Below are 27,452 nucleotides of genomic sequence, written 5' to 3' on the forward strand. Positions count from 1 at the left end.
CGAACCATTGGGACTGGGACTCGTAGCCGTTTGCTTGCGGGCCGCGTGTTTGAGACCCCTGATTTAGACTCTCTACATTATGTTGCGCGTATGGGTTAGCGAGTTTATTTGAGTGAATGCGCGTGCGTGTGTGCGCGTGCCCGTGCGTGTGTATATGTGAGGGAGAAAGAGTGACACTGAGAAATTCTGACTGATTTATCAGTGCCAAAGTTTTTCTTTCTTTTTTTAGCTGCATCGGTGTGTCAGCAAGGCTAATGCATATTGTGTCCTACAGCTTGGGCATCGATGGCGCATTGTCCCTACGAAGTCCCTACAAAATATTTCATAAACTGTTTTTTTTTTAAATATAAATTGCAGTGAATTTAGTACCTAAGTGTAAGTAAATTGTGCATTTTCTAGAACAAAATATGGAAGGATGTGTTACACTAAGTATAAAAAGACTAAGAAAAAAAGTTTTCTTCTTATGTGCTAACCTAGGTGGAGTGAAATGAAATACCGTATTTCCCGGACTATAGTCCACAAACTCTACATGGTTAAAAGTTTATATTTTGCCAGATTTAGATTATTTACATGTGCGGATATACAAGGATTTGTTTTTTCTAGATCTTTCATTGTGATAAGTTGTAAAGGATTTTATGTGTAACGGACTATATTAATGTTGATTTATGTATGATACAAGCTTCTTTGTGAGCTAATACATTAGGCATTTGTCAAGGTGTGCTGTGTATGATACTTCTTACGTTCGGACCAGGCACTAACTGAGGACTATGCACGGGGTGCGGATCATGCACCGAGTGCGGCCTATCTAAGCAAATACTTTTATTTTTGACCCCAAATTTGCCCATGCGGTCTATACACCGGGGGCAGACTATAGCTCGGAAAATACGGTAACATCAAAGGCCGTTCAAACAGCTAATGTGCCATCGGATCCTCGTACATTTTATCAAGTTGTTTTCAAGGCGTCCACTGCACGACATATTCAGCGCGACACGTCATCGGCGCTTTTTCGCATTTTACTTGTCTTCATCTTTTACTTATAGGCCTTTGGCTGTTGACAGGCCCTAAAATAATCAATCAATCAATCAATCAATCAATCCTTTTATCAATCAATGAATTAATCACTTCAAAATGGAATTGAGGGGCACCAAATTTTGACGCCTTGATTGGTGCCCGGTGGTGTTTTGTCCACACTAACAGTGTAGCGTTTTGTGCAGGTATTTTTGTTGGTTTTAACAGTGTCTTTCTTGTTTTTTTTTTGTTCGCAGATTTGCCTGAACGTTGCAATACCTGGGTTTTTCGAGGGCTACCCAATGGGACGCGCCACAGTTCAACGTATTCACGGGTAAATAGATTTCTTTCTTGGAACACGATTTGAACGCTTTTATGAGGCAAGAAATTTATAAATTGAGCCAATCATAACGCTCACGCAATCGCGAAAACTTTGGAATCTGGAAGGACTCTCAGCTGTAATAGTTTGTAACAAATCTGTAGCATACTGCGTTAAAAAAAGAAAAGAAAAAAAAGACATGGAATTTTTAGGTAATTACAATAGATAGGACCTTCTTTTTTAACCAACAATTGTTTTGCTCTGGAAACCAGTTTTTCATTTTTGGTACTGCTAAGAGGTATCAAGATAAAACTAATCGCGTAATGAAGGTTTTTTTGGTGTGTGTGTGTGTTTTTTTTTTTTTCTAGAAGTGATGTTGGAATATGATAGCCGTTTCGACCATTTCTGAGAGATGGTTTACATCACGAACGGATGGATATTTTGATAGAACCACGGTGTAATCATTTTTTCGTCAAACACATACTTTTGTTGTTGTTGTTGTTGTTTTCTTTTTTTCTTCTTCTTCAAATATTTGCTTTTATAACAATCCAACAATGGTCATGATTGAATTCAACGATTATTCTGAGACATAATTTCTCCAACGAAACTTCTTCCTATCCACAATAAGAAAACTGAAATGCCTTAGACAGTATATAAATATGCTCTCTTTTCACGTCAGTTTGTTGATGAGACGACCTAGAAACCTACATTTGGTTTCATAGGTTATGAAAAACGTTTGACACAAAAAAAAACGAATATTTTCACAAGAAACTGGAATTTTTATATCCTCTATTCTACATAGCGTTGATAACATTCATAACCACACATGGTAGCATATGTGGCAAGAAGAAACTTACGTAAATTCCGTAAAAGACAAGACAAAATATAAACTTTTTTTTTTTCTCTCTAGTCTTAACAAAAATGCGAGACGCATATAGCACGTTCATTCGCAGCTATATAATTTTTAGCCCGCTGTTGCGATCTCAGTAGCTGGCAAAATATGCACTCGCCTTCCGTTTAGATTGTAAACATTGCTTACGCGGCACATTGAAGTACCAGAACTGCATTAATTCATTTATTTGATGTGTTCATGAACAGCCGAAGGCTTGGTAATGATGAACAGCGAAAAACTACGATAAAGAGGGTAACAAGTAATTACTTGAATTTTTGCATTTATACGCAAGTTTATATGTTTATATATATAATAATTATATATGAGAAAGTTAGGAAAGAAGACGACGGTGGCGCCCTCAGGGTTCGGCCCGAGAGCGCCCGCGCGATTCAATTCGGACTGACTTCGCCTGGCTGCGCCACGGCACTGACCATCATCTACAATCCCCCAATCGTCTCATTAAACCTGCACATCATCACCTCACAGGTTCGTGGAGGTCTTATCGTTCTACCGCCTCTCGTCGGACCGCTCATTATCAATTCTGGAGCTACGCAGCAGACGACCCGCGCAAGTAAATATCCCAGAGGAAGCGGGCAACGCCCGTGGTGAAACATTGACAGCGCTACCCCCAGATTTTCGACGGATCTCCAGACGCCGGCGTAGACGATTGATTAAAGAACTATGAACGGGTTAGCCACTACCACCACTGCGATGACATCTTTAAGCTTGCCGAATGTTGCCTTTTTTCTCAAAAACACAGATCTTCGCTGGTTCGACAACCACGAAGAAGCCATCAAGAAGCCATCACAACAGCATTCGCTGATGTGTTTGACAAACGCCAGCACTTGAAGCAGCAAGCGCGCGGGCAACGATTGCGCCTCTATCAAAGACAGACAGAAACATCAACAGCGTACATTGAGGACGTCTTTCGTCTGTGCCGCTGAGTTGATGCTGAAATGGCCGAAGACGAGAAAATTCGCCATCTCTTCAAGGGCATTTCGCGAGAGCTCTTCTCCGTCGTGGGTCCGAAAGCACCCGCTTCAATAGAGCGCTTGATCGCAGAATGCCGACAATACAAAGAGCTCGGTAGTGCACGGATTTCCAAAAAGACATTCCAACGTCTCCCAGACGTGTCTCAGGGAACAACTCCCGACACAAACCTTGCTTCGCTCATCCGCGCCGCGATACAAGAGGAACTGCGTGCCTTCGTCGCACAGCTACAACCATCTAGTGACGAGCTCCAAACAAATACTGACATACATGGCCTAAGGGACACAATTCAAAGCGAACTGCGGGCTGCTCTGTGGCACGTCACGCCAGCAGCCTCTCCGTACGCACCAGCAGCACCCGTTTCAAATCTGATTTGTGCCTGTCACATATGCCGCACTAACCCCTTCATGGACACAACCACAACCAAAGACAAACATCTGGCGGACACCAGATCAGCGACCTGTGTGTTATTATTGTCACGCACCAGGACACATCCTCCGATATTGTAGCCGGTGACTTAACAACATGGCTCGCAACTCGCCGACTAACCGTATAAACTACTCCACAGACTATAATGACGACCATGCTATTCGTCGCAGTCCGCCCATCGACACATTTTCTCATGCCGATCATGAACAATTTCCAGTAAGTCGTCGTTCATCTTACAGCCTCCAACCTTCCCCACCACCACGTCGTCGCCGCCCATCATCGCCATACCCTCCGCGACGCCGTTCTGTGTCACCGTTCACCACCAACGTTGCCGGACTTTCTCAACAGTCAAACTAGATAAAGCGGCCTGCGGCCACATTGAAGGTCAGGCTGCACGCTCACCGATATCCGCAAATTCTCCTCATTTAGGAACAACATCGATTGTACTCAAAATTAGAAACCATTACTTCATCGCCTTAGTCGACACAGAAGCCTCAAACTCTTTCATTCCTGAGTGTATCCACCGTCGTCTGCACGCAGTACTTACACCATTGCAAGGACACTTAATGCTCATGGGCAATGGCGATTTGGTTCCGCTTCTCGGATACTGCACCCTTACAATCCGAATCGGTAACAACCGCTACGTTGTTATGTTCACAGTGCGTCCCACTTGCATCGCCGACATCATCCTGGGATGGGATTTTATTTCTTCAACAGAAGCATTCCTTGACTGTGCCAGCCCTGAATTGCATCTCAACTCTTCTGACGCTGCCGAGTTTACTGCTCAAGGTTCGCTCGCCACCCAGGTAGCCGACCATGACATATTGCTGCCTCCGTACTCCGCCGCTGTCGCCAGGCTTGTACCAACCCTACCCACCACAGCAACTTCTGGTCTCATTGAACCTATCTGTGCGCAGCTCGTCACCAAGGGTGTAACCATACCGTATTTATTCGCTTCCTACACTCACAAGTGGAAAACTTCAGTTATGAGTAACAAACTGTTCTTCCCAGTCCCGAATCGTTGTTTCCGGAAGTCGCGTCGCTACAATGCAATCAACTGTGCATCACCAAATTGCCAGTCTCCTCCCCACCACTTCTGGCCCACTCCCTACACCACCTGATTTCAGCAAACATGTGGAAAAAATTATCGACCCTCGCTTATCACTGATCCAGGAACATATATTAGCCCGTTTTCTTGCAGACTACGAAGCCCTTTTTGACATTAACCCCGCAAAGCTGGCGCAAACTTCATCCTGCAGAACACCTAATTGATACTGGCGACTCATCACCCGTTAGAATCCGACCGTACAAAGTTTCCCTAGCAAGACGCCGAGTAATTCAGACACACTTAAATGATATGCTTCAAAAGAAAGTAATCGAACCATCTCCAGTCCATGGTCCTCTCCCGTTGTTCTTGTTAAGAAGAAAGACGGCTCTTGGCTTTTCTGCATTGATTACCGGAAACTAAACAAAGTTACAAAAAATGTTTATCCAATCCCCAGAATAAATGACACTCTCGATACGCTCCAAGGGTCTTCGTATTTCTCTTCCTTGGACCTCCGAAGAGGTTACTGGCGAATTCCTGTCGCCAGTGACGACAAGACCAAAACAGCATTCATTACTTCAAATGGCCTGTATCACTTTAACGTGACGCCACTTAGTCTTTGTAACGCCCCAGCCACCTTTGAGCGTATGATGGACTCTATACTTCGCGGCCTTACATGGAACATTGTCTGTGCTACCTCGACGACGTCATCGTCTTAGCCCCGAAATTCAACGAGCACTTACACCGGCTGCGTATGCTCCTGGAGTGTTTCCGAGCCGCCGGTCTACAACTTAATTCCAAGAAATGTACGTTTGCTGCTTCAGAAATCAAAGTACTGGGTCACCTCGTCAGTGTTTCTGGCATCAGCCCACACCCCGATAAACCTCGAGCTGTTGCTGAATTTCCTGTACCACTGAAGGTGAAATATGTCCGGGTCTTCCTGGGATTATGCACTTATTTTTGAAAATTTATTCCTGGTTTCTCTGACACCGGGGAACCTCTCAATAATTTACTAAGGAACGGAGTGCGCTTTCAATGGACCAACGAGCAGCAGGACTCTTTCAAGTCCTTAAAAACATCGTTGACCTCAGTCCCTATCCTTTGACAATTCGTCGAAGGCGCAGATACAGAAGTAGAACAGACGCCAGCGGTCCATGTCTGGGAGCAGTTTTGGCCCAGAACATTCGGAACGAGCAAGAGTAATAGCATATGCTAGTACAACTTCGACTAGCTCTCAACAAACTTAACGACTGAAAAAGAATGTTTAGCAGCAAGTATCTGGGCAATTACAAAGTTCCTTCCCTACCTGTATGGTTCACCATTCCGCATTGTGACTGACCACCATGCCCACTGCTGGCTAGCAAGCCTCAAAGATCCAATGGGTCGTCTTGGCCGGTTGTCATTAAAGCTTCAACACTATACACCTTCGCGGTTGTCTACAAACAAGGTAAACGCCATCTCGACGCTGACGGTTTGTCCCGATGTCCACTTCCCACCGACCCTATACCCCCAGCACGCCTCGACACAGCAGATCCAGCAGCAGTCCTCGACAACATCGACATACGGTCGGTACAGCTGTCCGATGCCTTGTTGAAACCTATCGTTGAAACCGTCCACGGCACCCTGCGGTCCGCAACTCGTCGCACTGACCGCCGTGCCCGCCTATTTCCTCTTCGTAACGGTGTTCTTTACTGACGAAACTATAACCCCCAAGAACGACCGTGGCTTCTCGTTGTGCCACGGCACCTTCAGAAAGTACTCATTCGCATCCCCCACGACGACCCTACGGCCGGACACCTCGGGTTCTCCAAAACATACTCCAGAATTCGCGGCAAGTACTTCTGGAACGGAATGCAACGCACCATCACGCGATATGTTCGCGCGTGTCACCAATGCCAGACCAAGAAAAGGCCTACAACAAAACCTGTAGGAGCATTACGGCCCATCCCTCCCTCTAACCAACCGTTCCAACGCATTGGTATTGATTTTCTTGGCCCCTTTCCTCTCTCGACCTCAAATAACCACTGGGTAATCGTCGTCGTCGACTACTTCACACGCTATGCCGAAAGCAAAGCGGTGCCATCCGCCATAGCCTGCGAAGTGGCGACCTTCTTCCTGTACTCCGTCGTGCTCCGTAATCGCGTACGCCTATAACACTAGCCTCCAATCCACCACACAATACTCACCTTACTACCTCTTTTACGCAAAAGGTACCTCTGACATAGCTTCCTTTGCTATCGGCGAATCAGCCCGTGCTCTTGGGTCGCGAGCACACGCCACGCGCGGAAGATCGTTAATTGATTGACCGCAGAGAATAAAGGTCCCTTAGCTAAAGGGGCCGGCATGCGCGTACCAACCGGGAAGGGGGGGGGGGCACGCATGCCCCCCCCCCCCCAGTTCTCAGAGTGGGGGGCAAAGCATGTATTTTGCCCCCCCCCTGAAACAGCCTCCACTAGGCGGGGCAAACAGTGGCCGCCGGCGCCCAAGAAATACCAAGGGCACCGCCCCTCGGCCCTTGGGGGGTGGGGTCTGGTTTGCCCCCTCACTCAAAAACAAGTTGGTACGCCACTGCTTAACGGTCTTGTGAATGGGGTATTACCCTATGTTGATGACGGTGCACTTGACGACCACACCGACGAAGTTCTCTACCGCGCAGAAGAAGTAAGACAACTGTCCAGGATTCACACACTACAGACGCACCAACATCAAATCCTTCGTCATCCGGAAACCCACGCTGATGTCGAGTACCAAGTAGGCGACGAAGTTCTTCTCTGGACACCAATACTCTCTCCCGGTAAGAGCGAGAAGCCTCAAAAGCGATTCACTGGCCCCTTCAGGATACTACGACGCCTCTCATCCACCAACTACGAAGTTGCTCCAGTTTCGCCCCCTCGTGATCAACGTTCAAAACCAACCGACATAGTCCACGTCGTACGCATGAAGCCCTACTACCGCCAAGCACCAGAATACCACGTGCCGGAGAACCATCGCTTTCTCCGCCGGAAGGGTAATTGTTCAGCCCAAGAGCGCCCGCGCGATTCCATTCGGACTGACTTCGCCTGGCTGCGCCTCGGCACTGACCATTCTCTACAATCCCCCAATCATCTCACTAAACCTGCACATCATCGCCTCAGAATATATATATACACGTGAATATTGTAGACCCTGACAAATTAGAAGTGAAACATGAAGTGCTTCAGGGATTTATTATTGGTCCTTTATTATTTCTTATTTACGTAAATTATATAACAACCAGAAAAGACACCCCCGCTTATTATGCTCGTAGCCGACACAAACATATTTTTAGGGCTCGGTCTAAACGTGTACTACAGTCAATGGCTAATAGTTACCGGGTTAAATTGTTAAATTGACTGAAAGAAAAACTGCAGTTCAACACAGACAAAAACTAAATGTATAATATTTCGACGTATCAAAGAACAAGACAAAACGCATTTGCTTATTAGTTTTAACAGAATATATTTAGATCAAGGTAAAGAACGAAATTTCTTTGGTGTATGGTTTAACCAGGAATTAAACTGGGCGACACATGTACTAAACTTTGCTCTGAATTGTCAAAAACGATAGGGAGTATTTATAGGTTGTATAAACTTGACCCTGAACTGATAGCAAATCGCTATATTACACGTTATGACATTCAGAAATATCGTACACAGTAATAGTATGGTGAACACGGAGAACTAAATTAAAATACTGCTCCTTCTAAAAAGAATCCTTCTCGAGGTATAAAATTTTAACGGACACAAGCGAGAGTTACGCACAATTAATTTGTTTCTAAAATATATTATATCAAAGCCAACAAAATATATTACTTTAAATTGCTTCAGCAAATGAACCAAGAAAAAAAATATTCCTCACTCCAAAACGATGTAGAACAGAGCACGCAGCAAGAAATACTTAAAAAAAAAAAAGTTGGAACAAATTATGTCAAGCAAGAAATTACTTAACCTGGTTTCTAATTCAGTAAATTAAATTGAACAAATAAATTTTCGTCTTTACTTCCACATTTTCAAGAAAAGCATTAAAGAATTCCCGGTGGCAAATAATATCGTTTTGAACAAAAAAGCAAAAAAAATAATAATAATAACGAAGCATAAAGTACACGTATTGCGTAAGAAATGTTTTCTCAAATGATCCTAGGTCAAGTTATGTTGTTTTTCTGGCCGACCTGATTGCTGGCTCATCGCTGGCTTGCCCACCAAGAGCTTTGTAAAGGGGCAGAGGTCACGTCAGGTTTTGCAGCCTTTTTCTCTACCTCCCATCTGGATGTATTTCCGGGAAAAAGAAAAAGACCAATAAAAAATTAAAGGGAGGGGGTGTTGATATTAAACTCTAGTTATGAAAATTAAATATAATTTATTCAGTTTACACGTTACCAGAGCAATTAAATAAGGCTTCCGGGCAATCGTAAAAATTGGTTGTTAGCTTTTACAACCGGTAAAATTGAACATACACCCTTCCTTTTTTTTTTGTTTTGTTAATCAAAAGAAAAGAAAAACTTTTAAAAAAAGACACGGCGTTACAGCTTTAATGGTGCCGTTTACTCTTTATGCACTTGAAAATTAATTTTCACCGTTTACACCAGAACAGAGAGTTGCTACAGAGGAAAGCTACCATGTGAAATGCCCTGTAACATAACGTCGCAATGCTTCCACGCGATAAACTATGCACCTCAAAATCGAGTACTCCGAATGCATCACAGTATGCACACCCATATGTGCATCAGTTCAAATATCAGTCAAGCAGCACTGGCGGTCGCCCATTCTCGGGCACGAAGCGTCCGGTCGGATTTGAGTCCACGGCGAGCGCCGACGCAACGCTCTTGTCCAATATATATGCTCAGTAGTGCATGCCCGACCAAAGGCAGACTCGGGTATTAGGCGTAGTAGGTACTGTAACGCGCACATTCGAAAGGTGAAAACTTCTATGGCTATGTGAAAGCTTCCACGGATAGATGGCGCAAGACGCCACCCGATCCAAAGCTAACAGCCACCGTGTATCCACACCCAGCATCTCAGAAAAGGTCTCTTCAAAAGATGAGACTGGTGAAACAACAAGGTACTTTCGTGAAGTGGAAGCCCAGTAAGAAAAAAAAAATAGTTGAAGGGTGCTGAATGCAAGGGGCTGGCAGAGATTTGATTTTATTAATTTCGCCTCAACATAATTTAATCTGGAGCTAAAATACTATTTGCCTAGGTGGCGCAAGCCTCCACCCAATTGAAAGCGAAAAGCAGCCATTTCAATTCAATTCAAGCTTTATTTTTCCAGGTATACACTGTAGAGATGCCCACACAAAAAGCTGCTATATAAGCAGCTTGCGGGGGTCTGGGGTCCCGTAACAAACGACAGCAGCAACTTCACGAAAGTAATATAATACAGTCTGTAAAGTGGGATATTACAAATTAATACATTTTTCACGCCACAACGTCAAGCCAACATGCATATTAAAAAAAACATTTCTTATTGCTTTAAGCAAAGTAGGCGCGAAGTTTATTTTTTAAGAACAGTGAAAACATTGCTACTGTGAAGATGCCATTTATTTAAGAATGTTGGAATGTTGTAGTAATGTGATTGAATAATATAGTTTGGGCAATTTCGAGGGACCAACCATTTCTCCGCAAAACGTGTATTGATAGTGTTTTCGTGTAAAGTTAGTTCGGAAGTGCGATACAAAAAATTTCACCAATGCAGTAGATGAGAAGCGGATTCAATGAAGTAGGCGGAAATCATAGAAGTGTTCTACACGAATTATTTTATATTTATGAAATAAGGATTCAGTGTGATAGCTATACCGAACATCCGCAATAAAACGCGATATATTTTTTTAAAGTAATATATGATGTTATTTAGGTTTGTCTTTGTAGTTGTTCCCCATACCAAGTGACAGTAATTCAAATCGGAATTGAATTAAGGCGTAGTATATTTTTAGTTTAATGTTGACCGGCAAAAAACTTCGGCACCTAGCAACTGCCCCCACTACTTGAGAAAGAATTTTTCGTTAAATATTCAATGTGGTAATTCCATATCATATGTTCAGAGAAGTACACGCCATGAGTTTTGTGTTGAGGTACCATTCCAATTGACGCGTTTCCAATCCCTAGGGGATTTGTAATATTTACTAATTTATTAACGGTTCTAAATAGAATAGCTTTTGACTTTAATATGTTAATTTTTAATTCATTGACATCCGACCAAAAAAAATTTTCTAAAACGAAGTTTGCCCTTTTTATAAGGTCATCAACATTATTACCGAAAAAAAGAAGACTCGTGTCATCTTCATAAATTATACACCCATCTATACTTTCGGTGTATTAAAGTAGCTTATGTAGGCTTTTTTTAAGTTGTTACTTTGCTTAGTCGATAACGAGTTCCTCCCCATTAAAACGCCTTTCTTCTTTTTAATGCCCGACGTGTTATATAGCCGATGGTTCCGCGTTCAGAAACGACATGCCCTTTCGCTCACGGTCACTGGGCGGAGCTTTCGTTCCGATGCCCCAGTTCTTGGAGTCCTAGCACCGAGCGAAAACAATATTACCCCAAAAAACAGGGCGCGCAGTGACGAGACGGGCCGTCACAGTACGCCGCCCATCCGAACGCCCCCCATTAATTGTGTGCGGAATCGGCTTCTATCGAGCGAGGCGTCCTTTGCTAGGGTTAGGGCGTTCCACACTGTCCGAAAAAGCAGCCCTGATGGCTCGCAATAATGATTTATAAGCTTCTTTCAGCGTGACACCCGGAATCAAAGAAAAAAAATTGAAAATGCGTGAGGCAAAAACAATTTCCTAACAACCAAGAAAACAAAATGGCCGTGTGTTTTTTATTTTTCCGCACGACACTCGGTAAGCCAATCAATTTTATGTACGAGGAGAGATCGGTAAACATTACCACTGAAAGCAAAATTTTGCCATATGGGACACTAAGCCCTCCCTGATGTTTTACATTAAACATGATTTAAAACCCAAAACCTAAGTGTAAAAAAAAAAAAAACAGCGGGCGGTACAAAAAAATAAAAGGAAACATTTTACAACCTGCGTTGTCTTCGTTGCGCCGTAAAACTCCCAATCATCATCATCAGTTACCACGCCGTGTTCGAAAGTCATGTTTATTTGTTGTGTTTTTTATCGTAAAAGGTGCTTAGGATGTTTTTTGTCTTCATTGCGTAGGAAAGACGACATCCTTACATCAGGCTCTCAGTGAGGCCCATTTACAAACATAGGATATAGCGTGCCATCATCGAGGAAATCTGTCCGAACTATCTCGTTGAAAGACGAGCTTGACTTCGGTCGCGTTGCCGGTCACATACACGCACACACACACGCGCGCAGACACGCACACACAGCAGCCCAGTTCGAGGCGGAGAGTTGCACGCGATAGTTCATCGACATCGTCTCTTTACAACATAATACTCGGTCGTTACGCGCGAACAAAAAACCTGCAGGTTACCGAGACGGATAGGAGGAAGCTGGGAATGTGTACTCAGGAATTTATCTAGATATCGTAATCGACATTGGGTCTTTTTTTTATTTTTAAACTGAGTTTCTTGGTGACTGGAGTACAATCTCGACGCATGATTTGCAGAATAATGTAAAGCCGCGGATACACAGCCCAAACATCATCAGACGACAGTCTGCATACAATGTCTGAAGCGTGCTTCTTATGCTCGAGTCCCACAAACAGAAACAAACTACAGCGACAGGCCTCAAACCAGAATCTCGCGATTTCGCAGGCTTTGTAGAATAAAGGAGGCTATGCTCAAACACGCGTGCATCATGCACGTGAGGGTATCTTCGCCAGGCTTGCAATCGCTCACAAAGCCTGGCACTTCGACGACAGAGCCATAGAGTGCCCGATCGCAGATTCGGAGCGCGAGGATCTGGTAGCACAGAGCATCCAAGAGCCATTTCTCAGGATACCTGGGCGTCAGCGCACAGCCTTTGCAGCGGCGAGGACCCGAAACACTCTTGTTCGCTCGGGAGAAGTGTGTTTCCGCATCTCGCCGCAGCGGGGCGCCAGTCACGTGGCTCTCCTTTCATCCGTTATGTGCCGCTCCACCTTTTTCATTTCGACGGCCGCTTCTCGTGACGATCTGCCAGGCTTTGTCAGTATCTAGGAGGTAATGCTCTTGCTTACTTCGCGAGCACCGGACGACTAAACGCCTGGTAAAGGTACCATCGCGAGCATGCTGCATGTGTTGGATGCTCGTTTGTTTCTGGTTGTCGCTCTAATGGGACACGGGAGTTCTGTGCATAACAGTCCCGTTATGTTGGTCATACAAACACTGTCTGCAGACATGTTCAAAACATGCACATGTTACGAAGCAAGCACACTTCGAAGATGTGAAACAAATGTGCGCGTTGTTTTTGTTCGAGAAAAAATACAACGCAACCAACTCTTATATTTTCACTTCATACTTCTTTTTTTTTTCTTTGTTTACTGAAGCGTTACTTTACATTGGCACACTTTGGTTTGTAGCGTGCTGAACAACAGCGGTATGGCTGACTCGCAAAGCCTAAGGCATGTATTTATTTATTTTATTTATTTTAGCCCTGGAAGCCCTTTCGGGCATTACATAAAGGGAACTCTGATACAAAAATTGGTACGAATAAACCAAGTGACAACAAAAAAAGACAAATATAAAAAAGATAAAGGTGCAAAGCACAAATTGAAGGTGCAAAGAATTTGGCGCAATTTTGTCCTTCAAACATTTTTCTCATAACTCTAAATCGGTACCGCAAGACGTCGAATATGGTTCTTTATTTCTTGACACCTTTAAATGGAGAATTAGGAAGTGTCGGTGAACATATCCTCATTATTATAACTGTCGTCGTAGTCATCACCTGTTTACTCTGTGCGTTCACGAACGGCGAATTGCCTGGTTTATGGCGCACATAAATATAGAAAACAGTATATATGCTTTCTAGATTTCACTTCACTTGTCAGACACGTGGTGTCCAATTGCAAAAACAGACCACGAAACAAAAAAACAAAAAAAATCGGTGTGCACACCGAATGAAGGATAAGTTAAAGAGGCCGACAGACAGACAGATTCAACTTGTGGCGACTAGAATATTCGTTTCGTCTTACGTGGGTCTTTCGCCTTCCCTATTAGGTCGTATACCGCCGCCTCGCATATTTTAAATGAAAATAAGAAAGCTATCATATACAAGGAGCCACTCATATACTCTACTCTCGACTTCAAAGGCTGTCATTATTTTTGTCATCGCATATAGCTAGCTTTCTTTTTATTGTTCATTTTGCTCCTATGGCTTTTTGGCGAGACAGACCGTTCATATTTCGTCCGCAGGCCAAAGCTTCAAGAAAAGAAAACAAAAAAAGAAAGGGACTTACTGCCCCGTGTACGTCATCGTTCGCTGATTTCCCTATTTTATGGCATGCGCAAAAGTTCTTTTTTTTTTTCGTTTTGTATCGTATTACAGTAAACAACGTTTTTTTTGTGTTTTTTTTTGTGTTTTTTTGTTGTCTTTTTACTAAATAAAAAAAAAGTTTGCGGCACTTGTTTTCTACGAAACGTTTGGCGTGTTTCTTTCCAATATTAACGAGTTATTAGTTAAACTGTACTTTCCAAAGTTATTTATTTCACTAAATTTATTATACAGCACACACCCAAGTTGTTTTTTTCCCGCGCGTGTGTGTGTGTGTTTAGGGGCATTAAAAATAAGATGTATATTATCTGAACAAAATATTTGGCTACTTCTGGAAGATCTGATTCAAATCATATAAATCTTATTCAGACATAATTTTTTTTTGTTTCAAATCAATTATATGTTATAATACCTCGTTAAAAACAATAACATCATGATTTTTTTTTTGCACGGTTGATTTTACTGGTTTGTTTCGGTATTACGACATTTATAAGTGTCAACATTGACATTTCAAGGCTTTCAGGGGTCCAACGGGTCGATTGATGCTGATGGATGATATGGAAGAGTGGGACCGACGCACGTCCGTCCAGATGGTTGACGGCCACATCAAAAGACGCCTGCCCATTCGTCGTGACCTTTAGGTCTTGCGCAAATCCTTAACACATGTGTGCTTGGGTTTATGCGTTTCTCCATCGACCTTTTCAGCTAGCAGGGCCGTGAAAGAAAGACTAAGAGGAAGGACGCCATACTTTAGATAACTTTACTTAATCACCGAGGTACCATCTGTATATTATCACAAAGAATAAACAGATTAATTAATTAGTTAATACCATATACGCTTTTGCTTTGCGAACGCACGTCCCCTCATTTTCAAAGTTTTTTTTGTGTGCTGCACTTAGTGGTGAGAGAGCTGAGTAGTACATTTTTAACTAAAGTAGGAATGAAATGTTTTATCTCGAAAACCTCCAGCCACGTTTTGGAAAATTGTGCTCTGTGGCTCATGGACACTGGCGTTTTTGTTTTCTTTTTGTTAACTTTGTATTTGGGGCACCGAGAAGGCCATACATTAACCAGTCCTAAACGAACTATCTCTCAAGCCGTTTAATGATAAAGTTTGCTTTAATAATGTATAAAAGCGTAAAAAAAAAATATAAAAAAAATACTGAGAAGGAGCCGTGGCGTCGGGTTGCCTATCGAATCTCCCGCGCTTAATGGTGGGTTATTATGGTGTCCCACGGTGGGTTAAAGATTGTTATATGTAATTCACCGCTTTAATTATAGAGCTATAGACCGTAAATAAACTATGATATACTTGTTTGTTTAGATAATTGTACAGTAAATACACGCGTACGTGCTGTGGTGGTCATTGCTACGTTATTGAACCACCAAAACGTGAGGGCGCAAATTAGCTGGTGTAAGTTCATAATTGCAGAAGCACCCGAGACTGCGGTGATCGGACAGAAAAACGACAGGAAAAAGGAAAGAAGTCTTTGAGACTTCTTTGCTTCTTCCTGTCTATATTTCTGTTTTCTCCGCAGTCTCGGGTAATTCTACAATTAATAAACCAGGCGCAAAAGAACCTTTTCAAATCTATAATTAAGATTTCGCGTCTATATATGGAGCTTTTCTGTATGGTCCTTTACTGAGTTTACTTTTCATTGCAAGTTCCGTGTTCATGAATAACAGTAAACATGTAATATATATATATACACATATATATATATATATATATATATATATATATATATATATATATTACAAACTCCTCAGAAGACGCAAAAAGCCCTTTTCTTCTGCGAGTACGGCTTAGTAGAAACTTCCGGTTTTATGAAAACATCGCCTCATCCTTCCTGTATGAAGCTCGACTGGTATAGTCAGAAGTCGAGCCCGAGTCAATGGCTTGCCTGTTCGCATACGTCGAATTGCTTATGTTGTGGGCTTGTGGCCTAGAGATGCAGCATCATCGCCAACATCCTGAGCCGACGTTGGCGACGCGTGCCCCCTCACTCTCAATCGCCGTAAGATATGACAGAGCATTAGAGTCGCAAGAGTGGCTTTTCCTGGGTACAACCGCTGACATGGTGTTTGCGAACCTACGTAGAATACCGCGCATCCGCCCATTCCACATTAAGCGCCCATATCCAAATTTCTAAGATATGAAAAAATATGCAAAGTACATTTACATGTAAAATTGATGACCGGAAAAGCGCCCATCCCCCATTTTTTCGCGATTATCTCTAAATTTTGAGTGGGGGCTTGCCCGGTATTTTACGGTAATGTGAAGTGTCCAAGGTTAATATTTTTCTTTTTTTTTGGTCACAGGAATCTTAAATATAGGAGTGTTTTAGATAAGCCCGGGACTACAAAACATTTACCGGAGAGTAATTTTCTTTTTATTAGAGGACACGTAACCTTGTTATATCATAATCAACTTAATGTTTCAATATTATAATTTTCTGGCAAACTTAACGAGACGGTAAGGTGTTTAAGAAAATCGACTTTTTTTAAAAATTTGGTATAAATGTCTGAATAAATGAACTTCAAAAAATTACGTAGTTTGTTTAACTAATTAAACACGATGGATTAATTTTTCGTTCTCGATCATTGTTTTTTCACAAATTACGACGGAATTATTATTCGAGTATATGTCCGTTAAAAACCATAGTAACAAAAAAAAAAAAAAAAAAAACAGGAATCAAATGAGGGGAGTTCTGTGTTCCGGTCTCCGCATGTCAGGTTACTGTCGCTTTTCTAACGAAACAAAGCGACAATTATTTCTTTTATGCTAGAATTTTACGACGTGACATTTGTAGTGCGGATGCTTTCCATAGCAAAGGGTTCATTCTACAATTTTTTGGGGTACGCTACAATTGTCTTCTCTGTCCTAGAAGTCACTTTCAACGACCCGGGAGTATCGACTGCATTCACCTTACTTTCCCTAATTTTCACGCTTGTCCGACGGGGTGATTACGAAAGAACTTTATGGGACAGATATCCAGTGCGGACTGCAATAAAAGTAGGCGGTAGGACAAGTTTCACTCACTGAACCGCTCCACATTTATAGTACACTATGTACATAGAAAGTGCAAACGCTCCATATAGCTACGCAGGGTAGGGTCAGGACATCCTCCACCTCACATTTCTGCAGAATCATTGAAGATCGACGAAAAAAAAAAGAGAAGGACTGTCCTTATTTGTTTATAGCTGTATTTCAGAGCGACCTGTGCTACAATACCCGAACTTTAGTGTACGGTAGGTAGGGGTATATACGTATACGCCGAAAGACTGGCAATTTGCAGGACGCACCGTTTCATTCGTCGCGGACGATTCCCCGTACGAATTCTCCTTTTGTATGTTTTGTAATATACACGAATTTATGTCTCGATGGAAATATATTTCTTTTTTATCGTGTTTTTAGTAGGGCGTTGGCGATCATCCGAGCTCGAATGTGCGCGATAACTTTCGCAGTGGGCGGAACAAAAGCTAAAACCCAAAAGTAAAAGGAAAAAAAAATACAAGAAGAAAGACAGGTTAAAGAAGGGGGTCAACGTGTATGGGTGATCAAAGAGTATAAAACAGAACTCGGTTTTGATAGTCGTCGTACTACATCTACCTTTTCCCGATGTAAAGATGCTTGTTCTTTTTTTTTTTTTATCTTCTTTTCTTAGGCAGTTAGCTTCGTTTACCCACTAATCATTCCAGTCAGAGGTTGGCGCTCTGGTGCCCCCCACGTGCTCTTATGTCCTCCTCTCCCTTGCTTTTTACCCGCGTAGTCACTGACAAAATGAGAACTGCAGGGCGTCCTTTTCAAAGGTTTGGCCTCGAGCACGTGCTCGTTCCCCGGGAAAAAATACGCCAGAAAGAAGCATTAAAGGGACCATGAAATGACCTTTTTACTTTTTCCAGATAACTTTTACATTAAACCGTCAATGTTCACTGAATGCCGAACAGGCATCCGTTTTCGTCTCGGTTTATTAACTTTTACACAAAAAATTATTGAAATATCGACTTTTTCATTCTCTCCAACTGACCGCAAAAGAAGCCGTGACGTAGACCGTTTCCGGAACCGGAAGTTCTCTCGGCAGTAGGAGAATGGGAGTGTTAGCGGCAACGAGTTGGGGTGCGCCGGTAGGTTTTACTGCGCTGATGTCACCGACGTATTTCCTGAATCGGCGCCTCTCATCGCCGCATCGCAGCTGAGCGAAATTCAATGAGATATGTTGCGCTACAGCGACAGCATGGGACTAGTCCCATACGCCGGTATGCCTGTTGGGAAGTGCAGCGAGTCTTGTCACCACCCCGTCATTGTTGGCAGAAGGGCCGGCCCGTGTCAGTCGTTTGCAAAGCGAAGTAGACGGCGTTTTTCGCGGCCTCGGAGATGCAGGAGCGAGCCGACGTTAAAAAAGATACGTTTGAACTACGAGTGTCAGCAAAAGCCACGTAAATACCTGTTTACACTCGGAGCGGACGCGCGCGCTTGATGGAAGTCTTGTATTCGCGCTGTTGGTAAGCGCTTCGGGACCGTTCTTTTACGATTGCAACTCGATACTGACGCGACACTCGGCAAAGAAAGGTTGGACCGGGGTCGACAGTGACGTGCAGTCTGTCAGAATAAAAATGGCATACCAATAACAAAGTGTACATACCGTGTTACGAAGGCAATCCATACGGCGTTTATTTCAGCTCTATATCACACAAAACAAGAAGATAGAATCGACGAGAGTCCCTTTTCGACGAGTGTTCGTCAACACTGCCTCGGAAAACAAGGGGAAGAGATTGACCTCCTCACCTCTTAATCTAGAATTGAGGTCAGTGATCAAACTATAATACGGGAAGGGTCCACAAGGGTCGCGCGGGCATATTCCATTTAGCACGCCAGCCGGTCGTAGGCAGACGGTCTTGCGACGAAGCAGCGCAGCGCCGAGTCGGAATGCCTGCTAGGCCTATACGCATCGTCGGAGTCGGTGAATCCAGCGTTCTTGTTCGTCATGGTCTGTTTTAAGTACTGTTTTCTTGCTGCTTGAAGTCGGCACGCGCGGGAAGAACACGTAGAAAAATAAACGTTCAGTCAGTCAGAGTTTTGAGAGGAAGGAAAACAAAGAAAATAAATGTTCGTCGGTCGCCGTCACCCAAGTAACTGGCGGCCCTGCCCTACTGCGCACGCGCAGTAGTTGCTTCGTTTACCACACGATAGATGGCGCTTGGCTCTCAGCATTATCAAATTTGGCAATTTTCGCCACACATCTCTAATTATGCTACAAAATGTGGATCTGAATATTATTTAACAAAACTTTTAGGAAACATTCGCCGGCTATTTATTGTTTACGATCGCGGTGCTGGTGAGGTAGGCTCTTACCCAATAGGCGATGTGGATTCGGCTGACGTGCACCGATTCTGCGTATGCATCGTAGTGAACAGGCGAAGGAAGGAAGGCGCAAAAGAGTCCAGTTTTCTTTTAAAAGTTCTATAGCAAATAATTTTTTTTGGGCTCCCTATTTTTGTGTTTTTGTGTTTCTTTTCACACCTTTTACGACGTGCGGTGGATGAAACTCGATTTTAAAATCATTTCATGGTCCCTTTAATTTTGTTTTAATCGTTTCAGCTTCACTTTAATAACGAAAGCTGCAAGTTTTTTTTTTCCCGTGTTGTTTAGCTAGGACTTACAGAAAGCGAGTTTTGAAACCTGTGTTCTTAATATCGTTCGTTACAGATATCTTTACTTTTGCAACCAAGGGAAGGCTATGTAAGGCCGTGGTCTTACATTTTCTTACGTTACACATAAGGGGCCGAAACATGCGTGTCTCGAATGTCGCGCGCCAGCCTATTTCCTTGAACCCAACGTTGCTTAAACCGGTAGCCTCAGTTAATATGAAGCACAGATGTCCCGGTTATCGTGGCGCAAGCAGACGTAAGCTTTCGCAACATGTCGTAACGTTTGCCTTTGCCTGCGTTTAAGTGCGTTTGACTGCGTTGCGTCAGGAAACCAAAGCGAGTAGCCGGCACATATGTGCTTCGTATGAAGTGGGGAATCAAATTCAAGGAATCACCTTGGCACGCGACATAATGCCTGGTTCAGACAGTAGCATTTGACTGCGTTTGACTGCGTTGCGGCTGCGAGAAACCAGGACATCCCTGCTGCTTATATCGCGTGCCAAGATGATTCCTTGAATTGGATTTCATGCTTCATACGAAGCACAGATGTGCCGGTGACTCGCTTTCGGTTTTAGACGCAACGCAGTCAAACGCACTCAATCGCGTGTCTGAACCGGCCTTAGTGAGCAGGAATGTCCCAGTTTCTCGAAGCCGCAACGCAGTCAAACGCACTCAGACGCTCGCAAACGCAACTGTGCGTATATATGGACTTTAAAGGAAACTGAAGCGGATCTGTATTTGACGAAAAACACCAAAATCGTCCTTGTTTGGCCTCCAGAATCACGAATATCCAGATTATTTTTCTATTTGGCGGACGGAGGCTGCAGAAATTAATTTTTTAAGTACCGCTGATGCCCCTCCTTCCCGGGGCGTGACGTCATACTAGAAGTTTTCGGAATCCCTGCTGTCGCGCATCTTCAGCGCCTGTCAAAGCTATGCACGTGCACTCTTGCTCTTTTCAAAAAAGGTCAGAAATAGACGTCACGACTGGCGTCAGTGTGGAGGAATATACCTGGCAAGCTTGCAGTTGCACGTGCTGCCCACGCAAGCGACACGCGCTAGGCGGCCCAAAGATCCTAATATGACGTCACGACTGGTCGGAGGTTTTTTTGTGTTTTGTCACAGTTTAGTTACATCCTCGGAGAAAATGAACGTGATATTCAGATTCACGGGATAAAGATACGCGAAAATTCACCTCTAACTCGTTTTTTTTTTTTTTTTTTTTTTTTTTTTTTAAGAAGTGTTTTAGCTTTACTTTAAGAAAACGGGGTTGAAATTTGAACCAGCCTTCATTGTCTTGTCAAAGTAGGTGAACAAACGACAAACACGCCTCGCAGATATGCCACGCTGGTCGGCAAACTTTCATGTAGATATGAGCGTTACCAACCGGGGACAAGCAAGAAGGGGCTTGCAAACAATCGCGGTGCTGCTGAAAAAAAAAAATCACTTGGGTTGTCAGAAAGTGTTTTTTGTGCTTATGTGCAGGCAGTGTTTGTCGTTTGTCCTTTCAGCGTTAACAATCTCTTCCTGACTCAAAAAAATACAATAAAAATAAAGACCAGAGAGAGCTTAGGAAGCGAAGGCAATAATGATGAACCTGGGCAAATTTACATTCTGGTTCAGCGACGTACGCATTCGAAAACCCGCGGCGACATTCATCCCCGACGTCGAACACACACCAAAACGCGGCGTTTGTTGTCGGTTGTTCGGAGCTCTCCAACGTTCCTGTTTATTGACCTATCACTCTCAGTTCCCACCCCTTTTTCTCCTTTGGAAGTCATTCTAGCCCTCGGAAGTTGTTCTAGCCCTCGGGCAGTCCTGTGACCCATAGAGTCTCGTGTATGGGCAAGTCAGAAGTCGTCAGAACTCGCGTCTTATTTTCGTTGTTGATGCGTTCGATCCCGGAGGACATATCTTGCACGGCGGCGAAGCCTTTGACAACGAGCGTTATGTTTGATTGCGGATGTCTCTTCGTTCTTCTTCCTCTGGCTTATATATTGAGTCGACGAGTGGTGCGGAAACCGGCCTGGATTTATCCCCGCACGTCATCGCTGAGTGGTCGCTGACAAGCCGCCGATTCCCTCGCGTAAACAGCAGGAAAGGATGAAGGTCTCTCTATCGTTCTCGGTTTATTTTCTTTTATGGCTGCCGTCAGTTTATTAGAAGTGTCGAAAAACCTCGAGTATATGCTAGTATCGTGCCCGAAAACTTCGAAACACTCATAGTTCTCATGACCTTCGAAATTGTTTGTTTTATACATATTTTAAATATAAAATGTGCCTCGCAGATAACAAGAATTGGAAGACGTTCACAAATCTCTGCAATGCAAAATTAGAGCGCAGCTCTTGAGGTATTTTGATTTTGCGATATACCGTGACGCGAGAGTAGGCTGGAGGAGGAGGGGAGGGTACGGAGGACGAGGAGGAGTCGCGGGTACGGAGGACCCTTCCTCCTTCTCGCTTCCTTCTCTCCCCTCCACTGTTCCTCCCCCTCCTCCTCCCTAACCTCACCTCCTCCCACAGCTTTCCCACTAAATTTAGCTGGAAAATTCACGCCACGTGACCTCATCACCAATTCAGTTTCCCCGCCAAATTTAGCGCCGAAGCTGACGTCACGTGAATTTGTGTCACGTCAACTAAATGAACAAATTCAGTTTCTCTCTTAAAGGGCCCATGAAACGAATTTTAGGCTGGGATAAATGAATTTAGATTGGGATTTTACTAATAAAATATCGTTTAGTGGACCAAAGGAAACAAGGTAAAAAGCCGAAAGCCTGATTTCTGGTACAAAAATTTAAAAACCCAGCGGACTATTTGGTATCTCCTTCCCTTCGTAAGCTCTCGTCCTTTTCACTGTGGTACATCTGCTGTACCCAACGCGCGTCACCCGGCCCAAACGCGCGTCACACGACACCGGACCTCGCTTATTCCCTTCACCCCTAAGCTGACAGTGCGGTGGAAGATATGCACTTGCCGGACCAATCAGCCGCCTCCCTTTCATCACCTGACCTCAATCCCTGCGCATGGGTATGCCCAAAGGTATGTGATCACGTGGCAAAAGTGTGGCTGGCCCAAGGAGCACGTAGCTTCCGCAGCACTGTCAGCTTCGGGGTGAACGGAGTGGGGAAAGCAACTTTTGTTCGAGTTTTTAGCGACGGGCTAATCTAGGGGGAGAATGGCTGCGTCCGGGCAGTCTTGTACACGTTACTAAAAAAAAAGTAATCGATTACAATTACTATCACTCTTGGCTAAAAGTATTCGATTAGATTGCTTGATTACTCGATGGCAAAAATAATTGGACATTACTTAAAGAAGTAATCGTTACTTTTCCGATTACTTTATTGTGTGAGGACACATCTTTAGCGCTCATAACAATGAACTACTTCCAGCCTATATTTCACATTTGCACAAGTATTGAAGAAGAAAAACTGGCTCCCTTTCGTGGTCGCTGCACCTTCACAATGCGGACACAAGCATAGCATTCGTTTGAAGACGTTTAATGATTTGGGCGTTCGCCAGTGTGTGTGTGTGTGGGGGGGGGGGGGGGGGGGGGGGAGCGGAGGGGTTTCTAGATCTTGTTAAGCTTGAGCAAGGGTTGTCGCTCAAAGTTTGCGTCGCTCATTTTATTATTCATATGTGGATGAGCTCGCATGTTATACAAAAGAGCAGCAGCTCTAGGATTTGAAACGGATCATGTGTAGTATCCATTAGCGGAAGAGATCGCCCCGACCACTTCTCAACTCGAAACATTGCTTGTCACAAAGTCCACGTAGGGGAAATGGGGAAATATTTCAACTGCCTTGGTTATATTTTGCATCCGCTTCAGGCATTCTTCGGTTTTGGTTTTCCTAGGGGCTGCGAGTAGGTGCCCTAAGCAGGATTTTTTTTATTTATTTTTATTTTTGTGTGTGTGTGCGTGAGGGGGTTAGTTTGAACGAAGGACTCAGAAAGCTACATTCTGCTTCCTCAAACTTCGTTCTGAATGGCCTTTGTCACGCACTGTGGCTTTCCTGGGGCTTCCCACTTCCAGTCCCAGTTCGAAAAAAAAACAAAAAAAACGGACATTTTACAGAAACTGTACATAGAAAGAGATTGACCTCGTTTCCTACAGCTCCGCAAAAACCTTTCTTTTTTCCGTTCGGAAAAAAAAAAAGCAAATTTTATTTTTGTCATTACATAAAAAAAAGGCGCGTGCCGGGGGAGGGGGAGGTCCCCTGGACGAATTGTAACGGTTACAAGTAATCTTATTACTTCAAAAGTAATCAGATTACTCTTGTGATTACTGCCTAATAAAAGTAATCAACTGATTACAAAATTACTCCAAAAAGTAATCGATTACAAGTAATTTGATCGCTTCTAATGCGTACGGTACAAGTCTGCGTCCGGGTACACAAACGAGGGTCCGAGCAAGAGGGAACTCCATCCTTTACGTCTTCTTGAACTCTTTGGTACAATGCGCGATTTGTGAGTTGAGGAGGAAAGCTAAACAGGAAAAAGTTGAAAAGTATCATTTCATGTCCCCTTTAAACTGTGGGAACCACTGGTTTCCCTCCCCCGAGAAGGCGTAAGCCGAGGACGCTCCGGGCGAAGCCGTTTGACTTCGAGCCCGGTCGCTCCGTATCGTGTCGGAGAGACTACGTCACCATGCTGACCTACTCTCTCGCACTCCTCCGCGCGTCTCCCCGATTTCGGGGGAACAGCGACATCGCGGGGGAGAGAGTCGGGCCTGCCCTCCGAGTGGAGGGCCGTGTGGTCGAGGAGTCCTCGATTGGACCCCGAGCAGCGGGTCGAGTCGCGGCGCGAGCATCGTCCGACCGGCGATGACTCCACGCTACTGATTCCCCGGCCTCTGACAGTCGGCGTCCGCACAACCTGCGGACGTCCGTCTGCCGAGAGCCCTGGCCCCGAACTCCTGCGACGACGGGTAGCGGCGTGAGCTCGCCCGACCGGCGATGACTCCGCTCGCAACTACCCCTTTGGCTCTCAGGTCGGCGGGCGATGCGGGCACACTGTGTCCGCGGCGGCTCGCTTGACCGCAGTGTCTTGTTGGGGACCCCTGGTACTCAATAAACGCTGTTGGATACCGGGATCATCGTTGTGGGCATGGCGTTGGCCGAACCCGGCGCGGCGACCGCCCTCGCTGGTAGCCGTCGGCCGCGCGGTGGGACGGGTAGCGGATTTCCCCTTTGAGCACCGGACCGATCTCCAGACGTGAAAGGTGCGTAATCTGTCCTCCTTTTATTCCCACAAAATGGCGCCCAACGTGGGGCCACGACACCTATTGTTGTCGTGGCACTGCTCCGCCGCGCCATGCCAAGATGGCAGAGCCTCCCTTGGGGAGGCCGGCTCCCTTTGTGAGCCGCCATGTTGCGAATCCCATCGGTGCCCGGATTTGGGAACCACGTCCAAGAGCCATCCCGGAAACCTGAGTGAGTCACGATTTGTTCATTCTTTTTTCGTGTCTTGCCGCCGGTGACGCTTTATCGTACCTGTCCCCTCTGGTGATGGGCGTCGCTAGCAACAGTCCCCCCACTGCCTGAAAGTTGCCAACTCCGCTGCCAACCCCCACCTAGTTAGAGGGTCGTCACCTCTGGCGGCGTCCTCAGAGCCTCCGGGCCACGGAAATCACGTTGCATTGACCCCCGTGGGCCTAGCGACGAATGCTGTTAGCAGCAAAGAGCTTCTCACGGGTCAGCGGGACAATCTGGGTTTGTAAATATGCGCCTTTCTTTGACACTGAGTTGTCGGACTCTCCGGGAGAGTCGGGCGGTGCGTCTGCCATTAACGTCGCCAAGTAGCTCGTAATGCTACCGACGGGCTCCGGGAGCCGTAGGCCACGCATCCGCCGGCGTCCAGAAGCAGTTTTCATACTGTGGGCGCGCGCGCTGTACGCCACTTGTATTGTGGTTGGCGCGAGGGTTTTCTTCGGGATAGATTTGTTTGGCTGACACCTTTGGGCTTCTGTTGATTTCCGATGTCTTTGCGTTATAATGGCACAACGCACTATAGACGGGGTGGCTTTTTTTTAGCTACCTCGTTCTGTGCGCTTCGCTAGGGATGCGTGCAGCTCGAAGACTCTACGGAGTTAGTTGTTTTCGCAGTCCCCGGCCCGGCTCCTGGTGCAGCCACCGCTGGCAGCGGAGAGTCGCCGGCTCAGTTCCCGGCGACTTCAGTTTGCGTACGCAGGGTGCCGTCTAATTCTCTTAGTAGCACCGCGTGGCCTGCCCTCCAACTTGAGCCTCCCACCCTGCGGTAGGCCGGTTAATGTACGCAAGCAGCCGAGTCCAGATACAATGAGGACCCGGCCAAAACCTGTTTTTGGGGACCATTGCCTCCCCTCGGTGGCAGTGTGTCGACCGAGAACAACGATCTCTCCCTTCGACCTTGCCATACTGCGGGTCTGGAGAGGGCGAAGAGCTGTTTGCGGGGTGCTGCGTGGGCTCTTCTTTCCGTCATTCAGGAAGATGCTCGTGCCCCCGTTCCCTGCCATCCCCCACTACGTGCGACGGCGGGGGGACACGCCGAGCGGCTGGGCGGGACCTGCCGGGTCTGCGTCATCGCTGACGCTGCCGGGAGTTTGCGCACCCTACGGCGGCCAGGAGCGGCGGACGGGGAGGGCTGACTTCCGGCCGAGGCAAGATGGCCGATGTGGTCCTGTCGGAGTCGTCGGACCTCACCGAGGCGCCTAGCTGAACCAGGCATCCTGATGCGGGCCTGGTCACGGACGTCACCTGACGCCGTCCCCGAGGTCCGCTTTCGACTTCGGTGGCCGGCGTTTCCCTCGCCACCGGTCACCTGCGCCCATGTCTGGAGTGGCCGTGGCAGGCTCTGCGCGTGTCACCGTGCCCGTTTCAACGGAGGTCGGCCCACACCGAGTCGACGACAAGCAGCGTGAGCCGAGCAACGTCCCCAGTGAGTGGCGCTCTTATGAGTTGCGGAGGGACTTCGTGTCTGAGCCTTCGTTCGTCCGACATCCAGGAACTTTTCTAAAATTTATTCTACGGCACCGGAGTGCATCGCCCCAGCAGAGCGTCGTGAACTCCGGTATGTGGAACATTTACGGCAGCAGTTCCGGGGGCTACCAGGGCCCCCGTTTTTTTTTATTTGTAAGCGCGACTGGCACCCGTGCTGTCAGCGCGCAGGCCTGTATTTTGGGGGTTTGAGAGCCGGCGCCCCTTTCTCTGAAAGGGGTGCCAAATGTTTTAAGGAGGGGGGGATTGTGGGAACCACTGGTTTCCCTCCCCCGAGAAGGCGTAAGCCGAGGACGCTCCGGGCGAAGCCGTTTGACTTCGAGCCCGGTCGCTCCGTATCGTGTCGGAGAGACTACGTCACCATGCTGACCTACTCTCTCGCACTCCTCCGCGCGTCTCCCCGATTTCGGGGGAACAGCGACATCGCGGGGGAGAGAGTCGGGCCTGCCCTCCGAGTGGAGGGCCGTGTGGTCGAGGAGTCCTCGATTGGACCCCGAGCAGCGGGTCGAGTCGCGGCGCGAGCATCGTCCGACCGGCGATGACTCCACGCTACTGATTCCCCGGCCTCTGACAGTCGGCGTCCGCACAACCTGCGGACGTCCGTCTGCCGAGAGCCCTGGCCCCGAACTCCTGCGACGACGGGTAGCGGCGTGAGCTCGCCCGACCGGCGATGACTCCGCTCGCAACTACCCCTTTGGCTCTCAGGTCGGCGGGCGATGCGGGCACACTGTGTCCGCGGCGGCTCG

At 45.9% G+C, this 27,452-nt stretch overlaps 1 protein-coding gene and 1 pseudogene across 1 annotated transcript in view; both read left to right on the top strand.

Annotated features, from left to right (window-relative positions):
- The first annotated feature begins 1,271 nt into the window (after window positions 1-1,271).
- LOC8025504 (dopamine receptor 1) overlaps window positions 1,272-27,452 on the top strand; it is a 157,617-nt gene continuing 131,436 nt past the window's right edge. The window contains exon 1 of the mRNA XM_042286201.1: window positions 1,272-1,342. The gene's annotated coding sequence lies outside the window, so the exon portion shown is untranslated. The remainder of the gene's footprint in view (window positions 1,343-27,452) is intronic.
- On the top strand, window positions 4,289-5,063 carry LOC120836460 (annotated as a pseudogene).

The sequence above is a fragment of the Ixodes scapularis genome, unplaced genomic scaffold (assembly GCF_016920785.2).
Source record: "Ixodes scapularis isolate PalLabHiFi unplaced genomic scaffold, ASM1692078v2 PGA_scaffold7__128_contigs__length_106722199, whole genome shotgun sequence".
Taxonomy (NCBI): Eukaryota; Metazoa; Arthropoda; class Arachnida; order Ixodida; family Ixodidae; genus Ixodes; species Ixodes scapularis.